General features: G+C 42.0%; 1 pseudogene; it reads right to left on the reverse strand.

Moving 5' to 3' along the window:
- Positions 1-754: 754 nt before the first annotated feature.
- LOC136515012 (uncharacterized) lies at positions 755-4,726 on the reverse strand (annotated as a pseudogene).
- Positions 4,727-7,061: the final 2,335 nt, after the last annotated feature.

Here is a 7,061-nt window from a genome sequence, read left to right on the forward strand (position 1 = left end):
AAGTTTGATCATCTCAGCAAGATCTACAATTGTTACATAGCTCATTTTCCCATTTGAGAAAGTTTTATCAAACACTAGTCACAAATTCTTGAATCTCATATAGACTTTCTAAAACTATGTCACACACTTGTGAAATTTGAACTACATTTTATTCAAACTTTCTCAAATGAAAAAATGGCCTATATAAGGATTGTAGATCTTGATGAGCTGAACAAACTTGGTATTCAAAACTTTTCAATTTGAGACAATCTAGAGTTCCGAAAACTAGTTTGTAGGCGTCGAAATTTAAAAATCACAAATTTGAACCATCCAAACTTTCTCAAATGGAAAGTTGACCAAAACAACAATTGTAGATCTTGATGAGTTTAACAAACTTGGTATTCAAAACTTTTCAATTTGAAGTCATTTAGAGTTCATAATACTAGAGTCAAAGTGTTGTTTTTTCATTTGACCAAATTTGACTTGGTCAAACTTGCTCAAATGAGACACTAAATGACCTCAGATGAAAAAACTCTGAATACCAAGTTTGATCATCTCAGCAAGATCTACAATTGTTACATAGCTCATTTTCCCATTTGAGAAAGTTTTATCAAACACTAGTCACAAATTCTTGAATCTCATATAGACTTTCTGAAAACTATGTCACATACTTGTGAAATTTGAAACATATATTAAACATATTACAATGTGAAGTCATAACATATTACATAATATCCGTCTCTAAAATATAATATATTAAACATGCATCGTTGTATCATGCGGGCACAACAGTGAATTTCTTCTTGACGTATGACCCTTGGTTATGATCTTGTCGTAACCATGGAGTGTCTTCATCATTTAACATGATGCTTGGATCTTTCTTCACTATGAAGGGTGGAATTCGGACATTTCTTTCATAATCTTCTGACATGTCTGACTTGTCTTCAATTCCCACTATATTTATTTTCCCAGAAAGAACTATGTGGCGCTTTGGCTCATTGATCATTGAGTTGATGTCTTCGTTTTTTCCTCTCTTTGATTTTGTAGACATGTCTTTCACATAGAACACCTGACTCACATTGGCAGCAAGGACGAATGGTTCATCTTTGTACCTAATATTGTTGAGGTCCACTGTTGTCATTCCATACTCTTTGTCGACTGTTACCCCTCCTCCGGTCAGCTTCACCCATTGGCACCGGAACAAAGGGACTTTAAAATTAGGTGCGTAGTCTAGTTCCCATATCTCTTCTATGCGGCCATAATATGTTTGTATATTCCCATTTGGATCTGTGCCATCTATGCGAACACCACTATTTTGATTGGTGCTCCTTTTATCTTGGGCAACTGTGTAAAATGTATTCCCATTTATCTCGTACCCTTGGTACGTGAGGATATGCCACGATGGTTGCCTAGCCAACAAATATAGTTGCTCATCAATATTGTCATCGCCTTGACATTCTTTTCGCAACCAACCACTGAAACTTTCCATGTGCTGACGCCTAATCCAAGCTTCAGTCTTCCTGGAAACTTGGATCGTAAGAACTCCTTATGTATCTCGATGTACGGATGCACCAATGACGAGTTCTGAAGAACTGTGTAGTGTGCTTTATTGAAATAATCGTCTTCCATGCCGATATATGTTTTCTTCCCTAAAGTTCCTTTACCACTGAGTCTCCCCTCGTGTCGCGATTTGGGAACGCCAATCGGGGCAAGGTCAGGAATAAAGTCAACACAGAACTCAATGACCTCCTCTATTCCATAGCCCTGGGCGATGCTTCCTTCAGGCTTAGAATGGACTTTCACATATTTCTTCAAGACTCCCATAAACCTCTCGAAGGGGAACATGTTATGTAAGAACATAGGTCCAAGAATACTAATCTCCTTCACCAAATGAACTAGGAGGTGTGTCATGATATTAAAGAAGGATGGAGGGAACTCCAACTCAAAGCTGACAAGACATTGAACCATATCATTCTGTAGAGTAGCTAGTTCCACTGGATTGATTGCCTTCTGAGAAATTGCATTGAGGAATGCACATAGCTTCACGGTGGCTAGACGTACATGTGGAGGTAGAATTCCTCTTAAAGCAACTGGAAGCAATTGCGTCATAAGCACGTGGCAGTCGTGGGACTTTAAGTTTAGGAATTTCTTCTCTGGCACATTTATTATACCCTTTATATTGGAGGAGAATCCCGATGGGACCTTGATGCTGCTTAGACATTCGAACATGCTGTCCCTCTCTTCTTTGCTAAGCGTGTAGCTAGCAGGACTTAAGTAATGACGTCCATCATCTGTCTTCTCTGGATGAAGGTTGTCTCGTTCTTTCATGCCCTGCTAAGTCCTGGCGTGCTTCAAGTGAATCCTTTGGCTTCCCGTACACACCCATGAATCCTAACAGGTTCACACAAAGATTCTTTGTCAGGTGCATCACGTCGATTGCGTTGCGGACCTCTAGGACTTGCCAATAGGGTAGCTCCCAAAAGATGGACTTCTTCTTCCACATGGGTGCGTGTCCCTTAGCATCTTTGGGAACAGATTCGCTGCCTTGTCCCTTTCCAAATACTACTTTCACATCCTTGACCATTGCGAGTACATCTTCCCCGGTTCGGTTATGAGGCTTCTTCCGGTGGTCTGGCTTACCTTTAAAATGCTTCCCTTTCTTTCTTACTTGGTGATTCAAAGGAAGGAATCGACGATGGCCAAGGTACACGACCTTTCAACATCTTTTCAAATATATACTGTCAAGGTCATCAAAACAATGTGTGCATGCATTATATCCTTTGTTTGTCTGACCTGAAAGATTACTTAAAGCAGGCCAATCATTGATTGTTACGAACAACATTGCTCGTAGGTCAAAGTGTTCTTGTTTGTACTCATCCCAGACACGTACACCTGGTTTGTTCCATAAAACTAGAAGTTCTTCAACTAATGGCTTCAGATAGACATCAATGTCGTTGCCAGGTTGCCTCGGACCTTGGATGAGGATCGGCATCATAATGAACTTCCGCTTCATGCATAACCATGGAGGAAGGTTGTAGATACATAGAGTAACTGGCCAAGTGCTATGACTAGTGCTCTGCTCCCCAAAAGGATTCATACCATCTGTACTTAAGGCGAACCTTAAGTTTCTAGCCTCATTTGCAAACTCTGGAAATTCCCTATCTATCGCTCTCCACTGGGACCCATCAGCTGGGTGTCTCAGCATATTGTCTACCTTACGGTCTTCTTTATGCCACCGCAACAACTTTGCATGGTCTTTATTTCTGAACAAACGTTTTAAGCGTGGTATTATAGGAGCATACCACATAACCTTGGCAGGGATTTTCTTTCTAGGACGTTGTTCACCCTCGACGTCACCAGGATCATCGCGCCTGATCTTATACCGCGATGCTTTACATACCGGGCATTCATCCAAATTCTCGTATTCATTGCCATGGTAGAGGATGCAGTCATTAGGACATGCATGTATCTTCTGGATTTTTAATCCCAAAGGGCAGACAACCTTTTTTGCTTCGTACGTAGTGGTGGGCAATTCATTTGGCTTCGGAAGCATCTTCTTTATGAGGTTCAATAAATTCCCAAATGCCTTGTCGGATACACCATTCTTTGCCTTCCACTGTAGCAATTCCAGTGTTGTACCTAGCTTTTTTTGCCCCTCTTCGGCCTGTCGGGTATAGCAACTTCCTATGATCCTCAAGCATGCGCTCGAACTTAACTTTCTCTTTTTCACTTTCGCATTCTTGTTGTGCATCACGAATGGCATCGCCAAGAGCATCACCGAGATCATCTTCTGCCGCTACCTCTTCTTCATCTCCCCCATTGTAGTATCATCAAAGGCACCATACTGAGCAATAATGTCATCAATGTCTAAATCTTCTCCTTCACCTTCTTCCATCATGACCCCTGCTTTCTCCATGCTTAGTCCAACATATATAGTTTGACATGAAACCTGACTTAAGCAAATGTGAATGAAGACTCATTGAGCTTGAATATTCCTTTAAATTCTTACATAGGGCACATGGACAGCACATGAAACCATCCCGCTTATTTGCCTCGGCCACACCTAAGAAATAGTGCACGCCCTCAATAAAGTCTTGGGAGCGGCGATCGACATTGTACATCCAATGGCGTGATATAATCTGCATTACACGACAAATTATGAAAACCTTGAACATAATTAAGTATTTTATTACACAACATAGATGACACACACACGGTTGATTAATTAACTAAGCCTGGCTACAACGTAAGCAATCCCAACTATCACTAAACAAACTAAAACTACAATGCACTTCAGTAACATAATTATTTCATGACCGTACGCAACTAAAACAGACAAATCATTCGTCTGTTGAATATCAATAAGCTTCTCCTGCTGGCTCACTGCCTCATCATCAGCAGCCGCTACCTCAAGCGCACCCGAATTCTATCACGTATGTAGCATAATCTTCCTCCCAGTACCAACCATCGCATCCATTGCCCTCCCACTGAAATTAAAGCCAAAAAATATTTAGTCAAAAATATTCAAGAAAAGCAGGTCAATTAGCCATAATAATCAAATGCGTAAGAAACTCACATCGCGATCCGGGCACTTGTAGAAAACACGACCCTTGTTGGGTCCCTGTCTCTTGACTCGGTACTCCATCACAATCTTCTGCTTACACTTGCCGCAGATAATGAGAGGGAGTTCTGGCCTCAGTCGTTTCGCAACCGAACGAGAGGCCGAGGATCCGGTACCAGTTGTCATCTACTTTCTATACTTATTTTTGCAAACTAGTGTAAATTTCACATTTTCTAAAATAATATATTTAAACAAAACTAAAATTATTTATTTATCTAACTAAACCATGAAATATGTACTATGTATAATAGTAAAATACCAAACTATCAAGTGATTTTACTATTGTAAATCATCATGTGATTTTGAGCTAAAAATGACATAGAAATCATAATCAAATCCACCATATCAAGTTACTTTCTATACTTATTTTTGCAAACTATTGTAAATTTCTCATTTCTAAAGTAATATATTAAAAAAATAAAAATATTTATTTATCTAACTAAACCATGAAATGTACTACATATACTAGCAATACTAAACTATCAAGTGATTTTGATGAACTAATTTAACTTTTGTTTATCCAAACATATATGCAAATCATCATGTGATTTTGAGCTAAAAATGACATAAAATCATAATAAAGTCCAACATATGAAGTTACACATGCATCTACATCGCAAAATGAGATAAGCTACTGATAAAACATAAGAGGATTAAGTTTGTTACCTCCAAAATCGAAGAGCAACACCAATGGAGGAGGAGAGAGCAAGAACAACAGCAAGCTGAAGAACAGAGGCAGTGAGTTTGAATGGAATGGCTTGGGCTCGGGGAGAAAGAAATGAGCTGGTCTATAAGCCGGGATAATTAGTCCCGGTTAGGGGGCCAAACCGGGACTAAAGACTAATCTTTATTCCTGGAACATCACCCAAACCGGAACTAAAAGCTTTAGTCTCGGCTAGTATTACCAACCGGGACTAAAGGTTAGTAATACCAGCCGGGACTAAAGATCCCTGCCCCATGGACGACCGTTGGGTAGGAACCTTTAGTCCCGGGGGCAAAAAATGCCGAGGCTAATGCCAAATTGGGACATCGTTCTAAAGTCTGTTCTCTAGTAGTGCAACTACAAGCGCAGAGCTATATGAGTAGTTAGATATGCAATGATTGTATGTCCGCGGAGGCACGTGTATAATATCCGAAGATATATGAAAATTAAAGAATATATAGAAAAATATTAAAGCTTGACTTAGCTTGATCGACGACCGAGTGGAGTAGTCGGCATGTCGTGGAGGCGTAGTCAGACGGCTTGATGCAGTCAGACGGGTGCACAAAGTCGTTGTCGATGATGCGAACGTGGCGTGACCATGGGATGACGACGGACCATGAGTGCCGTGGAGGGTACTATCCGGGTGCCATCATAGAGTCATAGTCGGACGAGTGCGCGGAGTTGTAGTCGGACAAGTGTAGTTGGAGCCTGACGGAGTCAATCCGCGTGGGGAGACGAAGCCCCCGGGCGTGTCCAATTGAGGCGTAGTCGGGCTGCAGTAGCCGAGCGAGAAGCCCTCGGCGTGTCCGAGTTAGAGTTGAACTCAGTCATCGAGGTGGAGTCAGCAGGGTCTGGTAGTCGGACGTGGTTTGCATGATAATCTACGTGCATGCATATACACATATACCTTGGCCTTGCTTGCTTCCTCGACTTGGACGTCTCCCGAGCTTGCTTTCCTAATCATTTTGCTGGAGTAGATGACGCTAGCCTGTCCAGTGCATTCAGGCGCGCGTTGCTTCAAAATCAGATGAGTTCGACCCGAGTACGATGAGTTCAATCTGAGTACATCGAGATGTCAGAGTAGCCGATATTGATTAGGGGGCAAAGCGTATCAGTGAACGCTAGGGCGCCGTTTGATTCTGCGCTTGATTAGATGCCAACGACGATTTGCTTTGGAGCTTCAAGTCTCATGCCGCGAATTGCAGATGGATGCCTTACGAGTGCGCTGTTGATGAGACACTATCGCAAGGATCTGAATTGATGTCGACTTAATGTGGCCGACGAGTTGACCATGTAGGACGACGGGGATCTATACGGGAAGCCGAGCTGCCACGGACGGCGCTAGAGATGCACGTTGATCCTGTCGGAAAAATCAAGTTGTCGAGGTCAAGCTCTTGATCACGAAGTCACCGAAAGCCTCTACCTAGCACGCCAGCTGTCGATGTTTGATGACCGGCAGCTCATCACAGGGTGACCCAGGACGATGGTTGGTGGGCTTCGGCGTATGCAGAACTCGATGGTGAACGCAGAGACTACAATTTATACTGGTTCGGTCCACCGGAATAGCGTCCCTACGTCCAGTCTGGATGGAAAATATATTGCGCCTTGCGCTTGGGGTTTAGACCGTGAGGTCTATTCATCTCGGCGATCTAGGGATCCTTGCCCTCCTTTATATAGCACAGGAGGCAAGTCTCCTAGTCTGTTAAAATATAAGAGTCCTAGTAGGATTATAAAATATCAATGTTACTAGAATTACAT

This window comes from Miscanthus floridulus, chromosome 17, assembly GCF_019320115.1.
Source record: "Miscanthus floridulus cultivar M001 chromosome 17, ASM1932011v1, whole genome shotgun sequence".
Taxonomy (NCBI): Eukaryota; Viridiplantae; Streptophyta; class Magnoliopsida; order Poales; family Poaceae; genus Miscanthus; species Miscanthus floridulus.